The 16,601-nt window shown below is 41.5% G+C and overlaps 1 long non-coding RNA gene across 1 annotated transcript in view; it reads left to right on the top strand.

Annotated features, from left to right (window-relative positions):
- LOC307181067 overlaps positions 1-15,525 on the top strand; it is a 40,819-nt gene extending 25,294 nt beyond the window's left edge. Inside the window, exons 4-5 of the long non-coding RNA XR_013825857.1 lie at positions 8,057-8,231; positions 14,832-15,525. This is a non-coding gene — a long non-coding RNA (uncharacterized lncRNA). The remainder of the gene's footprint in view (positions 1-8,056; positions 8,232-14,831) is intronic.
- The last annotated feature ends 1,076 nt before the right edge of the window (positions 15,526-16,601 follow it).

Below are 16,601 nucleotides of genomic sequence, written 5' to 3'. Positions count from 1 at the left end.
GGAGAAACTGATAATTGATTATGTTAGTTTCCAAGTGCCCTTGTTCTCAGTACATTAAATGTATCTGAAAGAATAGTTTGCTTAGCGTCCTCCTCAAAGAGCCGCCCCCCCAAAAAAAGTGTTTGCATTTTTATGTCTGCCCCATGGTGAGAAGAGGGAGGATGAGGGAATACTGTCTGCTGACCATGTAGTTCAGTGAATAATAAACTATTAGAGACACAGACTAGTTGAATCAACATTAAGATGTAAAAAGTGAATTAAATGATGGGAGAGAGCAGGAGAGTGGGAAGTCAGATGGAGCGGGACACAGAGACACTCAGACCAGCACGTGGCACTTCCTGTGTGACAGGACAGTCAGCACAAGAGAAGCCGCGTCAGCCTGGACCCTGGAAAGCTGGGATTCCAGTTTGTTCTTGAAATGACTTGCTAGTTCAGATTTCCCTGTGCATCCTTCCCACGTGCATTTGAGGCTTTTTCTCTTGTTCCTCTGTGTCCTTGTAAGTGAGAGCTCAGCGTACACATGGCTGCATTTGTCCTAGTAGCATCTGTGTGCCCTCCTTTCCCAGGGGGTCTGGAGGGCCCTTCCCCGGGCGGCCCCAAGACTCGCGGGTGATTCTCTTGGAACAGTGCTTGTCGGGAGCACTGAGTTCATCAAAGGGGGTAACATTTCTCAGGGTGATAACCCTTCCTCTGTGCTTTGACCGCACGTTCTGTTCTGTTCTCCTGTAAAGTAAGCTTCTCATATGATTCCGTCAGAGTTAACGTGCATGCTACTCTGAATTCTCCCCCTCCTTCAGCAAGGAGACCTGAGCTGCTGCTGGGGGCAACTCAGGGACGGGCTGTACCTCGACTGGATGCGTGTCCAGCAGTGTCCAAGATTAGTCTTTTATATACAAGCACAGAAGAGAATGAGTCAGAGACAGAGGCAGAAAGAGGGACCAGGAGACAGAGAGAGATGGGAGAGATAGACCAGAGATACAGAGAGACAGAGACAGAGCCTGCACAATAAGCCTTCTTAACACCTCGGATGCCCCCTTTCCCCACACACTGGAAAATCCTCTTCCGTTTAGGTTTCATGTAGAGTTTAATTCCGAAAGGGGAAACAAACGTTACCAGTACCACCTGGTGTACATATTAGTAAAGGTGTAAGATGCTCTTTTTTACTTTGTTAAGAAAACATAATCGTATACTTGTGGTTTTGTTCTGCGGTTCCCAAGTGGGGCTGGGAACCCTGGAGAGAAGTTAAGTGTGTGACAACGCGAGGCGTGTCAAGAGTCTTTCTCATGAACACCTGGAGGAGGCCCAAGGGAAAGGGCTTGAGGGGTGCACCGACTTCCCTTGTGTCTTCAGCGCTCAGTGATTCTAAACCAGCCGAGTAAGCCACCTAGGACTGCTAAAAAATTGTCCAAGTCTTCCCCTCCTTCACGGCAGCCCCCTGCCGCCGTGCTCTAGGAAGGTGGAGGGATCCATATACCAGCTCTTTGGAGAGCTTGTTCCTGCGTGGAGTCCATGCATTTGAACTTCTTGAAATCTCAGCTCTCCGGTGGGCTCCAGTACAACTAAGCCTTCTGTAGATCATTCAGCATTTTCTGTTGGTTTGTACGGAGTGATGTTCTTCTGAAACGTTTCACCTCATGAATCCAAGGGCAACCCTGGGTTGGTTTTGAATTGACAGCACATTTTGAATTTTGTCAGCATCCCCTCTGTCCAACCCTTGGTGGCCCCTGACCTCAACGTTTCAGGCCGCGACCCACGAGTCTGAGGGAAGATGCCCTTGGCACCTCAGTGCACCAGCCCCCGTTTCCAATTTCAACGTCCTCAGAACTAGGGAGAACTCCACTGCAGGTTTCCTTTGCTGGGGCTCGATCTTGTCCTTGATGTTGGCCACATAGAACTTCAGTACCTTCCCTGTTATCTTCAAGCAGATTTTCTTAAACATAGTTTGTCCATTTTTTCTACTTTACTCACTGGAGGATTTTGTCTAAGTTAGCCCACCGTGACTGGAAACAGATAATTTTCTTTATTTTCTCATATAAGTGTTGCCGTTTTATGGGGTCCTGCTACGTATACAGATGAATTTAGGAATCAGTTGCCAAGTGTCCTATTGAGACTTCCTGTCACACAATGTGTCATTTTCAGCAGTGGATGGGGAAATAAGCAAATTTTCCAGTTGCTTTTTCTTTTCTTGTCAGAAATCATCATTTGCAAAATTTAAGATACGTTCAAAAGAAGAGACACTGATAAGGGAAAAAAGTAAAACTTAAAAATGTTTTTTAAGTGTCTTTTCTAAATTTCTTTCAGGGATTCAGACATAAGGGCATTGTACCATCAGTATTGTTCGTTGATACCCTAAGTAAACTCAGCTGCTGGAGATCACAGTAAGGTGCCCCCTTTCTTCTCCTTTCCAGACATGCTGTAATGAGAGTGGATGTCAAATCGATTCATACATTTATAATTAATATTTATATGCAGTACATTTTAGTATTGGGCTAAACGACATGTAAAGCTTCTGCATAGTCGTAGTGGTATTGAATATTTGATCAACACCAAATGGAAACTTTGGATTGTTTATCAAATCAGTCACTAAAGTGAGAGTAAAGATTCGAGGTAAAAGGAATCTTTTACAGGTCTGGCTTGGCAGAAAGAACCTATAAATAGCACTTAGATACTCACACTAAATTTAGAGAACAGTTATCTTACATATTTGTGTTCAGTACTCATAATGGTATAACCTACAACTGACAAAAAATGAATTTTTGCTGCAAAGGAAGAAATAAACTCTCCTTGTGGCTAACAAATTGTATGTTAACTGTGAAACAAATATTGAGTTTACATTTTATTTTTTATTCTATAAGCCCCACAGTCTTAAGATCCTTATGTTTTAACTACATTTAATATTTTAAAGGTACTTAAAAACTTTATGGCGACAGTTTACATACTTCTCAGGTAGCAAAAAAAGGAAAACTTTGAAGACCAAAATATTGTCATATTCAAATGGGAAAACTTTGAGAAAAAAGTGGGTTTTAAAGTCAACAGCAATAAAATTTAGGGAGAGAACAATTATTCTTCATTTTTCTCTACTATGCAAAATGTATTTAACTCCAAGCAGGCTTTTATTTTAAAAGAGATTCCTTTGAAGTGCATCAGCTGAACAGACTTTATGAACCTCAAAGCTGTCTTCATTTGTGCTGCATGCAAGTGACAGGGAGTGTGCAGTGCTACACACTATCCAGGGCTTCATGGCGACCAGACTGACGTGAGGCTGTCGGAAGTTCATTTGGACAAGCGCGGCTTGCAGGCAGGGGCTGTAGGGAACCCAGAGTGCTGAAGGAGGCGGTTGGGTGAGTTTCAGTTCCACCCTGAAATCCACTCCCACCCCCCCTCAGAGATCTTCCCCTTCCCCAGGGCGGAAGGCCCCTAAACCCATGGAAAGCCCACCAAAAAAACAGCACTGGAACCAAAAACTGCAGGAGACTTGCCTGCTAAATTATTAATTATGCTGCAGGGCATAAGAGGTCTGAGGACAACCCTAATCCCAAACACAATTCTCTTCGCCTGGGGGATGCCAGCCTGAAAAACAAAGCACAGCCTTCCTTTACCACCCTGATAGCTGTTTCGCAGGAACCACCGCCTCTCATAGGTAGACTCTGTGTGTCTCTGTTTCTGTATTTCTCTCCTCTGCTTTTCCATCGTTGCAGGCCATAAATGGATGTTCCTCCTTGTCTTCTGGTCTGAGATTGAGTTATTGCAAAAATCCTGTCCCCAGGAGCCACGGGAAACAGTAGAGCCCAGGTGCAAATCTCCTGTCACTATTTGAATATTATGCAAAGAACAGTCCAAAATGCCCGTAAAAATGTGGCAGCTGCCATAGGGCTCAGCTTTCAGGCTCCCAGATAGAGAATGTGAGATGCTTCCAGCAAAAGGTATTTCCAAAGCTATTTTAGGAGAAAAGTAAAACCCAAACTTTGGAGTGTATTCAGTGCTCTCTGAAAAGCACACCACCACTTGGAGTACAACAGTGAGTGTTCCTCTGTGGGACCATCTTGTGCTCATTAAAAAACAATGCATATTCATCACTGTGCTTAGCCCAGCCGGGCTACAAGTAGTCCCTCCCCACTCCTCACCTCTTTTTGTTTCCTAGTGTATGTTTTATTTTTAAAAAATCTTTATTTACTTATTTATTTTGGCTGTGTTGGGTCTTAGGGCCCTTCATTGCAGTGCGTGGGCTTCTCTCTAGTTGTGGCTCGAGGGCTTAGTCCTGACCCGGGATTGAACTGGTGTCCCCTGAATTGCAAAGCAGATTCTTAACCCCTGGACCACCAGGGAGTTCCCCTGCTCCTCACCTTTTTTTTTTTTTTAACATCTTTATTGGGGCATAATTGCTTTACAATGGTGTGTTAGTCTCTGCTGTATAACAAACTGAATCAGTATTCAATTTTTTTCCAATAAAGGAAAGCCACCTAGGAGACAGTGGATTTGGAAATGCTTTGAAAATGTGAAGTTACTTTATCTCTATTCACTTCGTCAAATGTTTAATGAGTGACTAATACATGTTAGACTGTCAGCAGATATCTGAACATAGTTACAAAGATAGAGAAATGCTTTCTACATAGTGTGTCTTTAACAAAACTGGGGCTACATTAAAAAACTCATAAAGGACATATCCCAGTATTATCACAGGATAACAGAATCTTAAATTTGAAACAGAGCTCAGAGTATACTGAATTCAAATTCCGCCTCATACAGTTTCTCCCTTCTACAACGTTTTGACATATTACTCTTGAAATTTTGGTTAAATACTGTATGTGAAATATTCTATATTTCTGAATAGCCCCGTAATTGGTCTAAGGCTTTGAATGTTTTACAGAGGAACTCACCTGAGGCCTGGAAAGTTACACAAGTGACAAACAGATTGTTCTCTACCAGCTTCATCCAGAAGTCACATCGTCCACATTTACTTAAAATAGGAAGTGAAGTTTGAGGTGATGCTGTCAATTCTTCTCTCCTTCAGGCACTGAGCTGAAAGGGAGTGTTTTTGAAGGACATCCCCGATTTTCTTTAGGTCTTTACGGCCAGTTCCTCCCAGAACTGAAGTGACCACGTGTCAGAGAAGAGGTGCTGTTGGAAGCCTTTGTTTCCACACAAGCCTGTCAACCTTGCCATCTGGTTTCTAGAGTGTACAGTATCTCTTCTAGAGTGTACAAGTATCTCCTTGCCGTTAGGAGTGCTTATTTGCCAGGCTTTCAACAGAGGATGCAGCCTTGAATCATGTGCTCTTACTGAAAACTTAGATGAAAACACTACGATTGAGGTTTAAAAGTGAGCCTAGCCAGTTGTGTTTGTCTAAGTCAACAGTGAGGCTGTGCAGATCACGGAGAGGGATGGGGACTTTCTGTCGCAATGTACCCTTTTCAGCATCTCGGTTACCCTGAGCCCGGGTCCCTCCTCTTGGAGTGCTGATCAGGTTCAGGATACCCCCCAAATGCTTGACATTCTCTAGAGTAACAGCCAGGAATCAGTGGCCCACACTCTCTTTGAGGATTGGAGTGTGTTATTTTGGTGTGTGCTTCTAGAAATTACATCTTTTCCTTCTCACCTCGGAAGTGGCTGGATCCCTGCAGTAGTAAGCCCATGTGTGGTGGCTCTGGCTCCTTTCTTGTCTCGGGGATGTGAGTGGGGCTCCATGTCTCTACCTGACGGAGATCGCCGTGCAAAGCCCAGCCTCTTGGAAGGAGCCCGCATCCGTGTTTCAGGATAACAGCCTCAGAAGCTCTCCCTTCAACCCGCGGAGAACATTCAGCCTCCTCCCAGTTCCCTGCTTGTTTCATGCCTGGTGTGGGGGGAGGCGATCTGGCTTCTGGTCAGAATCAGCTTTATTGATCTGGATCTGGCTGAGTGTAAAAGCTGCAGAGGGGACAAAAGATCAAGCGAATCGAGCACAACTTGACTCGACCTCTTACAAACGTTGGGGCAGAGATTCTGCTCAAAGAGGGATACCTATCACCGATGCGGTTTTCTCCCTCTGTCCTCTGCAAAGTCATCCTGCTGATAACAGATCTAGTTCAAACCTAGGATAACACAATGCAGCTGCATTGCCTTGAACAGAAATAGAGGGTATTGTTGTGATTTCTTCCAGAATGGTGGCATTAACCCTGACTGTCATTTGGCCATGCTCTCAGCTTTGGGGTTCCTGTGCTCTGAGTAAAGCACTGGCAGCTGGGTGCTCTATTCGGGGCGGTAGTGGCCAGGGGAAATCCACCCCAAAACGCTCTGCAGCCGCTCCAGCCTAAGGAGCGAGTTTTGGCGGACAATTCAGGAGCTCTCCTTGTCTATCCGAAACCCCTGTGTGACTCACATCCTTTTCGTGTCAGTTACTCCTAATGCTCCATAGTTTGTTAACAAGATACTCTTTCCATGTACGTGAGGAGGGGAGAGGTGGGCGGGAGGGGCAGAGAGGAGGATGGATGGAGGGGAAGGAGAGAAAGTGGAAGGAGAATGAAAGAGAAGAAGGGAATCCCGCCTTTCCTAGTTTTCCCCGGGCCACACAGCACCTTCCTACTGTTACAGAGAAGAATATTCATGACGCTCCTTAAAGATAATGAGGCAGACTTCATTTAGGTCCCTAGCGATTCGTGCAGGGACCAGGGTGATGGGATTTTACAAAGGATACGACTCAACTCCGGATGCCATGTGGGCCAGTGGGGGTCACAGCCAAGGGGCAAGGAGGGGGCACAGGTGGGACATTGCTGAGAGGGAACCTCAGGGCTTGGAGGGGCTCTGGCTCAACCCACCTACCAGTGGCGGGTGGGGATGAGAAACTGGATCAGATGTTGAGGCTGGAGGGTCCTTGTAGGGTGACTTAGCAGGGTGCTTGCTAAAGTTGGCTTTTACCAGGAGGTGCACAGGTGGGCCTGAGAGAAGTGTCAGGACCCGCATTAAAGTTTGGTCAGGCAAAGAACCTTTGTCACTCCTCAGCCTTCAACTCACGAAGGACTGAAAATTCCTCTAACTTCCTTCCCCACTTGGAAGCCCTCTGGTTCTGAAGTTTATCTGACACCCTGTTTGCCAGTGACCTTACATATCAGAGTCCTCACATCAGTACTGTTTTCCTCCCCTTAAGTGTTGATGTTCACCCCAGTTTTGTCTTTGGGCCCTTTCTTTCCTCGCTGTACGTACTCTTCACGGGCAAGCTCAGCCACCTGTTGGGTTTCAGCCTCCATCTGTAATCTAGTTTTTCCTAAATCTGCTCCGTCTGCAGGATGTCCCTCCCCTGAGCTCTGGACTTCTGTGTTTAACTGAGTATGCGACAGTTTCCCCTAGACATCAGTTCAGACATAATTCAAATGGACGTTTTCTGAAATTGAACTGATTTTCTGATAGCAGTCCTTCCTTTGGAATTGCACAGATAGTTCAGGAATCTGGGCTCTCACTGGAGATCCTTCCATCCTTTTCTTTGCTACCCATTTTCTATACGGTTACAGAACTTATATTAATTCCAAGTGTCTCTTCCTTTCTTTTGGCTTTTTATTTGGAAATAGAATAAATAGATAAATAACATAAAATATCAATAAGAACAATAAGTAAAAGAAAGAAATGGAGAAACCATACCTGGGGAAATACCTTTTAACAATTTTATATTTGAACTATTACTTATGTTACCCGCAATTGTTAAGAAAAATTAATGAGTTGAAGAAAACTCTTATCAAATAGAAAATATATAAGTGGAAAAAATTCCAATAATGTTTGCATTCAGTGCTCTCAATCACTTGACAATAAACTAAGTTTGAATGGAGTACTTTTATTATTTTAGATTTTTTTTACTGGAGTATACTTGATTTACAATGGTGTGTTAATTTTTTCTGTACAGCATTGTGACCCGGTTATACATATACATATGTATTCTTTTGTATATTCTTTTCCAGTCTGGTTTATCCCAGGACGTTGAATAGAGTTCCCCGTGCTATACCGTGGGACTATCTTGTTTACCCACGAATGTGGTACTTTTATAGAAGACAAGCTCTCCAGCGTGTTTTTGTTGGTTTTGCTTGTTTTTCAGCGGGCCTCTGAGGCTGCCCGGATCCCATCGTGAACGGCCACATCAGCGGCGACGGCTTCAGTTACAGGGACACCGTGGTTTATCAGTGCAAACCCCGGTTTCTGGCTCGTGGGGACTTCCGTCCGGATATGCTTGCAAGACCCCAAGTGGTCCGGACACACCCCAGTCTGTGTCCGTAAGTACACCTGTGAACTAAGTCAGCGGGTGCTTCCCTTCGTGGTGTTTTCTTTTGTCATTAGGTTGTAACACAGACACGTTTAAGCTCAGAGAAAGGGTGGAGAGCTGTCGGAAGAGAGAGAACGTGGGCGCCCCTCCCCTTCCGTCTTTGGTCTTCCTCCCATTCCATGTCCTTCCGACGCCTCCTGCAGGCTCCCTCCACATGTAATTTGCTCACCAGCTCATCTCAGATGGGTCCCAGGATGAGGGATGTCAGGCATGAATTCCGCCAACGTTATCCCAGGACGACAAGGTGGAAACAGCATCCGACCAGAGGAGGTTAGAGGTGCTGGGTCCGAGTATGCAGGTTGGCTTTGCAGGGGCCCCACGGTAGCCAGCCCCCCAATCTTCTGTGTTGTTTTGTGTTTTGGGCATTGCTTCATCAAGAGCACAGAGAGTTTGTACGCAATCCTTCCTTTAGTAAAGAGGTGAAATTGTATGTAACCATTGTCCTCAAACATTATAACTTGAGAGACAAATGCTGACTCCTATTTTTCTCTCTCTTTTTTTTAACATCTTTATTGGAGTATAATTGCTTTACAATTGTGTGTTAGTTTCCGTTTTATAACAAAGTGAATCAGCTATGCATATACATATATCCCCATATCCCCTCCCTCTTGCGTCTCCCTCCCTCCCACCCTTCCTATCCCACCCCTCTAGGCCGTTACAAAGCACCGAGCTGATCTCCACATGCTACGTGGCTGCTTCCCACTAGCTATCGGTTTTACATTTGGTAGTGTATATAGTCCATACCACTCTCTCCCTTTGTCCCAGCTTACCCTTCGCCCTCCCCGTGTCCTCAAGTCCATTCTCTAGTAGGTCTGCATCTTTATTCCCGTCCTGCCCGTAGGTTCTTTGTGACTTTATGTTTGTTTTTTAGATTCCATATATATGTGTTAGTATACGGTATTTGTTTTTCTCTTTCTGACTTACTTCACTCTGCATGACAGACTCGGGGTACATCCACCTCACTATAAATAACTCAATTTCGTTTCTTTTTATGGCTGAGTAATATTCCATTCTATATATGTGCCACATCTTCTTTATCCATTCATCTGTTGATGGACACTGAGGTTGTTTCCATTTCCTGGCTATTGTAAAAAGAGCTGCAGTGAACGTTGAGCCCTCTTTCATGTGTTTGGTGGCGATCTGTATATCTTCTTTGGAGAAATGTCTATTTAGGTCTTCTGCCCATTGTTGGATTGGGTTGTTTGTTTTTTTTGTTATTGAGTTGCATGAGCTGCTTGTAAATTTTGGAGATTAATCCTTTGTCAGTTGCTTCATTTGCAAATATTTTCTCCCATTCTGAGGGTCGTCTTTTCATCTTGTTTATGGTTTCCTTTGCTGTGCAACAGCTTTGAAGTTTCATTAGGTCCCATTTGTTAATTTTTGGTTTTATTTCCATTTCTGTAGGAGGTGAGTCAAAAAGGATCTTGCTGTGATTTATGTCATAGAGAGTTCTGCTTATGTTTTCCTCTAAGAGTTTGATAGTGTCTCGCCTTACATTTAGGTCTTTAATCCATTTTTGAGTTTATTTTTGTATATGGTCTTAGGGAGTGCTCTAATTCCATTCTTTTACAGAATGTAAAGTCCAGTTTTCCCAGCACCACTAATTGAAGAGGCTGTCTTTTCTCTAATGTATATCCATGCCTCCTTTATCAAAGATAAGATGACCATTGTAACTGGGTTTATCTCTGTGCTTTCTACCCTGTTCCATTGATCTACATTTCTGTTTTTGTGCCCGTACCATACTGCCTTGATGACTGTAGCTTTGTAGTATAGTCTGAGGTCAGGGAGCCTGATTGCTCCAGCTCCGTTTTTCTTTCTCAAGATTGCTTTGGCTATTTGGGGTCTTTGGTGTTTCCATAAAAATTGTGAAATGTTTAGTTCTAGTTCTGTGAAAAATGCCAGTGGTAGTTTGATAGGGATTGCACTGAATCTGTAGATTGCTTTGGGTAGTGGAGTCATTTTCACAATGTTGATTCTTCCAATCTGAGAACATGGTATATCTCTCCTTCTGTTTGTATCATCTTTAATTTCTTTCATCAATGTCTTATAATTTTCTGCATACAGGTCTTTTGTCTCCTTAGGTAGGTTTATTCTGAGATATTTTATTCTTTTTGTTGCAATGGTAAATGGGAGTGTTTTCTTAATTTCACTTCCAGATTTTTTATCATTACTGTATAAGAATGCAAGAGATTTGTGTACTTTAATTTTGTATGCTGCTACTTTACCAAGTTCATTGATTAGCTCTAGTAGTTTTCTGGTAGCATCTTTAGGATTCTCTGTGTATAGTATCATGTCATCTGCAAACAGTGACAGCTTTACTTCTTCTTTTCTGATTTGGATTCCTTTTATTTCTTTTTCTTCTCTGATTGCTGTGGCTAAAATTTCCATAACTATGTCAAATAATAGTGATGAGAGTGGGCAACCTTGTCTTGTTCCTGATTCTAGTGGGAATGGTTTCAATTTTTCACCATTGAAGAGGATGTTGTCTGTGGGTTTGTCATATATGGACTTTATTATGTTGAGATAAGTTCCCTCTATGCCTACTTTCTGGAGGGTTTTTATCATAAATGGGTGTTGAATTTTGTTGAAAGCTTTCTCTTCATCTGTTGAGATGATCATGTGTTTTTTCTGCTTCAATTTGTTAATATGGTGTATCACATTGATTGATTTGTATATATTGAAGAATCCTTGCATTCCTGGGATAAACCCCACTTGATCATTGTGTATGATCCTTTTAATGTGCTGTTGGATTCTGTTTGCTAGTATTTTGTTGAGGATTTTTGCATCTATGTTTATCAGTGATATTGGCCTGTAGTTTTCTTTCTTTGTGACATCTTTGTCTGGTTTTGGTATCAGGGTGATGGTGGCCTCGTATAATGAGGAAGAGTTTGAGAAGAATAGGTGTTAGTTCTGCTCTATTTGATAGAATTCGCCTGTGAAGCCATCTGGTCTTGGGCTTTTTTTTTTTTTTTTTTTTTTTTTTTTGCGGTACGCGGGCCTCTCACTGTCATGGCCTCTCCCGCCATGGAGCACAGGCTCTGGACGCGCAGGCCCAGTAGCCATGGCTCACCTAATAAGACTTTAAATGTCATACCTAAAGATTACTTCATTTATCCCTTCAGGGGTCTTCAGTTTTACATCTAGCAAAGCTTGAGGTCTTGTGTCTAACAGGTTCTACATCAGGCTGCATGACAAAATGGAAATAGATTATTTTGCTTTTCAGCATTCTACTTGCATTAGGATACACATGATGCGGCAAGAATTGCTTTTAAATACTATCTTGCACACAGTGTGTTCCACACGAGAGGGCTCAATTTACAGAATTTTCAAAGAAAAGTGAAAATAAAGTGATACAGATATACTTAGTATAATTTCTCATTGATGTCTAATATTTCTGTTAAAGTGTGTGTGCTGATTCATTTCCATAGTACATCCTGTCTGACATTCCGAAAGGTAGTATTGTTATTATCATTAAGATAGTCAAGACTTGGTAGAACTCTGAAAACAAAAGTTCCCCAAATTTCTTTACTGTTAAGCCTGATTTAATAAAAATTAGTCCTTTAAAAAAAATGCTAACTTCTTTCTGCTACACTAAATGGTAAAAGTTCAAATCATAAGTTAATATGATTATATCGTAAATATAAATTCCATAGAACTCTCACATTATTAATATATGGTATAAATAATTGAATTTTTCTAAACCCCATGATCTTTTCCAAATTCACATTTTGATTTTTGAACTAAATGAAGTGGTATTTTAAAAGAGAAGTGGTTCTATATACTGTCCAATTGGTCTCTTAGCTCTCCAAGGCAAAGTGGTCTGATTAGATTTATTTTTCTGTCAATTGAACAAGTTTCTTTTCTTGAGATGTTTGCATCAATATTTCAGGTCTGGTTTTGCTTATCTTCCTTCACTTTCTCCTCCTGATGAGATACGAGTCAGTATAATTTTAAACCTCTGTGATTCTGAATTTTAAGTGGTTTAATAAGCCATCATTTCCTGAATTTACTCAAGCTGCTATAAATTTACCAAATGATGAATACTTTATTATGCCACTCAGCTATTATACAAAAGCTGTGAACATTTGCTGGTTATATTTTTGAATATCTTTATGGGTTTTGTTAATGCTAAATTCTAGCAGCGCCTTCCTTAAAACCAGGAGACACCTCTGCTACCAGGAAATTAAAAGTAAATTAACAATTAAAAGCCTTTTAGAGAACACAGAGCCTTTTCGTAGGAGTTTCCTACCTTCCCTTGGGTCACGGTGACTCATTATCAAGGTTCCCAAAATGTAATTCCTTGTTAATATATAAGGCAGTTTCACACAAGAAGTTTTCTCACTTAATTTTGTGCACTTCCCTGGAAGAAGGTTGACCTAGAAAATCTTCAAGTTTTCTTCCGACGCTAAGAGTTTGGAATCATTAGCTGACCCGGTGTCACAGAAAATCACATACCTGTGACATGTTCTAAGGAATGGACAACTTGTGTGTGCTTAGGTGGGAGTTTTCCTGGGACCTCAGCTCCTAGATCTACTTAGTAGAAAGAAGGAGGAAGCCAGAAGTACCAGATGGGAACAAAGATGCTCAAGGACCCAGTCAAAGAAGCTGGTGTTGATACAGGCTTCCCAGGATGCACTGCTTAAAGAGTGTGACTGCAGTCAGGTGTGGAGAGGGGAGGGGAGCCCGGCATTACTAACAAGGAAGGCAAAGAATGACATGACCTGTCAAGCACATATGAGCTTCAAGGCTCACCCTGGTACTCAGGGGGTTTTCGGGGAGGAGTGTTTTATCACAGGCTTCTATAGACTGTGGGGCTGATGCGACTTACACATTGGAACGAAAATTAAATTTGGTTTAAAAGCATGGCCAGACTTTGGCCTATTATTGGGGCTTGTAGATCTGTGCATCTGGGATAGGTAGAAATAAGACAGGATTTAACCAAAGGAATCATCATTAATTGTAAATATCACTTCAGACTTCTATGTGTGTGTGACGGCACATCCAAAAGGAGAGGGTAGTTAGAATATGTTCGTTTGTGCCTGATAGTACTTCCATGTTCAAAAATAATCTATCATAATAATTAGTTATGCCAGTTATCGGGGGTACAGCATGACCAGAGTCTAATAACGTCCTTGCAAACTATTCCAAATAAAATTGTTATTCCAACCAAATTCTGTTTGGTTGATGCAGTTCCTCTTGGCCTCTTTTCTCACTCTTTAGTCACTCCAGTCTTTCACTTTTTCTTCATTTCCAACTTCAGGGAACTTGTCAGATAAACAGACTCTGAAAGCTCTGACAAATTCCTTGAATAAATGTGTTCAGGACCTCACATGGGAGCGAGGGCACCTTGACAGGAAATGGGACAGCGCAACGCAGGTCCATATATCATACTAATGTCAGGTCCTTGGTGGTCCCCCGTGCTACATCCTTCAGAATGCAGTGGGCAGCTTCTGGAAAGACCTTGGGTTCACGTTGTATCCCTTGAATATCCAGATAAACTAAAGCCACTTAAACAATAGCACATGTTCATGATTATAAAACCTCCTGACTCTCTCCATCCCTGTATACAAATATGCTGTCAAGGGAAAGGAAAGAGAGTGGAAGCTGCATGGGTCGGTCCATGTTGAAGACCCCAAAGGCCCTGATTTAGAGATGAAGAGACAGAGGAGGGCAATTCAGAATGGATTACATCAATACCTCTGTCTAGTGTGTTTGTTTATTCTGATCCCACTGAGATCTTGGACATGTAAACCAAGTTCAATCTGTCACTTGAGAGGAGGTATATTTTTAAAGTTCCCAGACTATCATCATCCTTCTTATAAATGGCAGAGACATTTAAAGCTGCATCCCACTTGAGAGCTTTGGGCGTTAATTGTTAGACTTTGGAAATTATTAGGGTATTAATGTAAGGAGAGACAGAGAGAGAAATAGAGTGGGAGGGAGCGGGAGGGAGAGGGGAAGAGAAAATTGGAATATCCAATCAAGGTGAAATGATGTGAAGCAGTTGACTTCCATACTTTGTACCATTGTAGGGACTGCTATTATTGGCCAAATTATCTAAGCAAATAGAAGCAATTACAATTTTCAAAGTAAAATCAAACAAAAGTATTTTTTAACTTTAAGAATTGTCAGTAACATCAAGGATATATGTTATTAAAACTAAAAATATTCACATAAAAATCAAATACCAGTGGGAATGCATCCCTTCTGAACCCTGTTCTTTCAAACTGCATTTCATTAGAAATACCATGGTTATAGGGAAGACATACTATATCTCTGTTATAAGGGTTCATTTTCTTTCAGATTATCTTCAAAATCATACTGTATTGAAGATGTTGGTGATGCTATAAAATACTAATAGTATTCATTATAATTGTTATTTATTGCCATTTTGATTATTATTATATTTAACTTTTGGATTGTCCTAATTTTTAAAAATTACTTTACAAAGGCAAATAAGATCACTGTGTGCTCTCAGAGACTTTCTAGTCTGGAAGATAAGAGACACATATATTAGGTGCATAATCTAATTAATATTCTTTCCTTTTAGTTTCAACATGGAGCCCAGCTATGATTTCCTACGTATCTATGAAGGAGAGGATTCCAACAGCCCTCTCATTGGAAGTTTCCAGGGCTCTCAAGCTCCAGAAAGAATTGAGAGTAGTGGGAACAGTCTCCTTCTGGCATTTCGAAGTGATGCTTCTGTGGGCTTGTCGGGGTTTGCCATTGAATTTAAAGGTACTGTGACCAGCTTAAGTTGTGAGGAAAGTAATTTGTATTGAGATTGCTTTAATCATAAGCATTTATTTATAAAGTCTTGCCTATCTGTTTAATGCATAAAATTCTGACATCTCTCTCAATCATCTGGGGAACAGAGTCGACGTCGACAGTGGAGGAGAAATTTCCAACACGCATTTCTACCTTAGCTGAAAGAAAAGAAAGTGGGGGAGGGAGATTTCTTTTTCCAAATTCATGGCTATTTAAAGATAAACTATGATTTGTACAATAAATAATTTGAGTATATGTGTTTTGCTATCTTAATTTGTTTATCCAGGATGACTCAGTTTAAGTACATAAATAGCTTAGTCTGGTTTTTGTTTTTTGGGTTTTTTTGTTGTTGTTTTGGGGTTTTTTTTTTTTGACTTGCAGGATCTTAGTTCCCCAACCAAGGAATGAATCCGAGCCCTCAACAGTGAAAGCGTGGAGTCCTAATCACTGGACTGCCAAGGAATTCCCAATAAATAGCTTAGTTTCATCTCAATATTTTTCAAGATGTAAAATATCGATTGCCATTTCCCTGTCCTGACCACCCATGGTGGTTGGTTTGATGGGGAGCAAGCACTGATCCTGGTCGGCACTTTCTTCTTTGGTCACCTCATGGTGACTCCCACTTCTTTGGGATCCATCACCCCCTGTCACTAGCATTCAGAGAAAACAAACAGACAGACTCACAAACAAAGATCACCCCAACCTAAGCATTTTGCTGTTGGGTTCATGAAAATAAACATATATATTTTGCAAATCTGTTTCTCATGTGAACAAGGAAAACACGGGGTATATTACAAAGAATCAGAGCAAAGGATTTATCAAAATATTAATTGGCAGTAGTGAGTGCTTTATAAAAAAATAATGAAATATATACATTTATTTAAACTTTTGAGTTAGTTATTAGTTACTAGAATTATAAAATAAAATATAGGGTATGTTTCATCTATGTTAACCCTTTAATGGACTTGTATTTCTTGATATGTTTAATTTTTTCCGCGGTATGTGGGTCTCTCACTGTTGTGGCCTCTCCCATTGCAGAGTACAGGCTCCGGACGCGCAGGCTCAGCGGCCATGGCTCACGGGCCCAGCCGCTCCGCAGCATGTGGGATCTTCCAGGACCGGGCACGAACACGTGTCCCCTGCATCGGCAGGCGGACTCTCAACCACTGCGCCACCAGGGAAGCCCTTGATATGGTTTTTAAGTAGGAAATTAATCTACTTCCTCAAAAACACCAAAATCTACAAATTTACTGATCTTGGTACAATATACAATTTTTAAAAATTTAAACAATTCAGCAGTTGAAGGAGTTGCTGTGCTTTTTGGATGGGATCCATTAATGTTAACGAATAATTAACAGCAGTACTTTTAAGTATTTGCCATATCATTAGATAGTTTCTGTATTAATAAGAACTCATTGAAGTACATGTCACCATGACAACGTCCATTCTATACTGAGTAAAAAATCACACGTTTCATCTAAATATAAGACTGTAAGGAATGGGAGAGAATATTTGCAAATGATGAGACTAACATGCGGTTAATGTCTAAAAT

This window comes from Stenella coeruleoalba (genome assembly GCF_951394435.1).
Source record: "Stenella coeruleoalba genome assembly, chromosome: Y".
In the NCBI taxonomy this organism is placed as follows: domain Eukaryota; kingdom Metazoa; phylum Chordata; class Mammalia; order Artiodactyla; family Delphinidae; genus Stenella; species Stenella coeruleoalba.
The sequence above is the reverse complement of the archived record's forward strand: the minus strand, read 5'-3'. Positions and strand labels throughout refer to the sequence as shown.